A 1,949-nucleotide genomic window follows, 5' to 3' on the forward strand; every position below is an offset into this window, starting at 1 on the left:
AGTTAGGATAGTTGAACTCGAATACAACTAAACAAATTTAAAAAATAGCATTACTACAGGAGTCAAAACTGACCATAACTCAATAGCATTATCTACTGTTGTAAAATCCACATTATTCAGAAGAATTAGAGTTTACATAACTATTTTACAGCTTAGTTAGAAACAAAATATATGACCTTAACGAGTAGCTGTTTAGGATCAAAAAGTTAATCTTTTCCAAGAAAACTTGCTATGTATGATAGAACTAGCTAACAGCAGTCAGCATCAATTTGGAGATAGAATCACTAGGAACGGCAAAACAAGCATAAAATTCTTTAAAAGGATTAAAGTAATATTGAATACGAACTATGACAAAAACTACAAAGACATCAAAGACAAACGATGCACTATTTTTTCATCAAAATATACCTGGTATTATGATATAGAAAGCATATATATTTTTAAAAACAAATAGCTTTCATGATAAATGAACAACGCATCAATATTATCATAGCCATGCATTGATAATATTGAGAAAAAAATCAGAATTGTGCCTCAGAAATGTTTGCGGATGCCATATTAAATGCAGCTTTCCCAAGTAGGCTCTCTCCCGGTAGCAGGGACTTGATTCCAGTACACATCCATTTTGCAGACAAATTCTTTGGCATCACGAGCATAGCTAGGTTTAGCAACCATATACCGATGCAATTGTTCACAAAATCAACTAATTCACGTTAATCTAAATCAAGCAAATTCTCAAATAATTTTTTTGAGAGCAAATAATATACCAGTGACAATTCTGTCTTTGGTTTGGTTTTTAGAATAGAATGAGTATAAAAATTTGCAAGAGAATTCTATAAGATAAATAAAATGAAATACAGAATCACTTTATTATAAGGGAAAAGATGCAGGGGAAACAATATAATGCCTCAGAAATTCCAGAGATGTCATTTGAATGCAGCAGCTCCAAGTAGGTTCTCCCTGCAAAGCAGGAACTTGGAGCTCTCTGCGCCTCTATAATGTGGATATATCATCACAGGCTTCTTGTTCCATATAAAATTTTTAGTCAGATAATAATGAGGAAAAATCATCAATGATGAGAATTTGCCGACCGTTTGGTAAAATTTTAATTGCTTCTAATTAGAAGACTCCAAGGGACATCAACTTAAAATTATCAGAACAGCAAAGCTGCACAAATTCCAAACAAGAACAGAAAAATAAATTTACCCGTCACTTTGACACAGATCAGGCGTATAAAAACTCGCAGAACTGCAACACTGAACGGAAGCTATATTTAGCACGAGCATTGGGGCTTCAACCTTCACAGGATCTCGCAGCCCAGCAATCCAGCAATCCAGTAAGCAATCCAGGATGGGCGTCAAGGAGTCCCATTCCCGGTAGTTGGATCCCTGGACAAAAATGGCCAAGATTCAATCTTCTTTTGAAATTCCAGCAAAACGTTGTGATAACCCACTACCTTGCCGACCGGGTGGACGGAGTCAGATGAGGTGGCGAAGAGCGGCGGCGATCACGGGCGGGGGGCTGCGGATGCGGGAAGGTATTGTTTTAGGGTTATTAGACGTTGACGCAGCGGCATGGGGATGGAGCCATGGGCTCTCGCCACGAGCGAAGGCGAAGGGAGAGGAGGGAAGAGGGGGAAGGCTCCATGGGTAGGCGACGGGCGAAGGCGGAGCGCCGGCGGCGGAGCTACTGCCATTGCCATAAAAGGGCGAGCGACGGAGGTGAGGAAGAGCGACGGAGGTGAGCTATGTTGCTAGGGTTTCTCCAGCCTTCCTTATGGCCGGTGACAGTAGACGGTGGTGAAAGGCGAAGGGGCTGCGGTGTTGGCTTGCTCTGTCGGCTACGAAGGAGGAAGAAGATGAGGTAGGGCGGCGGCGATAGACGGTGGAGAAGGAAGAAGTAGGGCTCGGGTTTATGAGGGAAGGGGCGCGAATATAATAGTTCCTATT

The 1,949-nt window shown here is 41.5% G+C and overlaps 2 non-coding genes across 2 annotated transcripts; both read right to left on the bottom strand.

Moving 5' to 3' along the window:
• Nucleotides 1-905: 905 nt before the first annotated feature.
• LOC141819402 (small nucleolar RNA Z278) lies at nt 906-1,020 on the bottom strand. Its single transcript, XR_012601059.1, has one exon. It is a non-coding gene; the product is annotated as a small nucleolar RNA Z278 (small nucleolar RNA).
• A 178-nt stretch (nt 1,021-1,198) lies between these two features.
• On the bottom strand, nt 1,199-1,332 carry LOC141819403 (small nucleolar RNA snoR134). Its single transcript, XR_012601060.1, has one exon. It is a non-coding gene; the product is annotated as a small nucleolar RNA snoR134 (small nucleolar RNA).
• Between the last annotated feature and the right edge of the window lie 617 nt (nt 1,333-1,949).

Source organism: Curcuma longa, unplaced genomic scaffold (assembly GCF_044706935.1).
Source record: "Curcuma longa cultivar G26 ecotype Majalengka, Jawa Barat unplaced genomic scaffold, ITB_CL_G26_1.1 contig_5515, whole genome shotgun sequence".
Lineage (NCBI taxonomy): Eukaryota > Viridiplantae > Streptophyta > Magnoliopsida > Zingiberales > Zingiberaceae > Curcuma > Curcuma longa.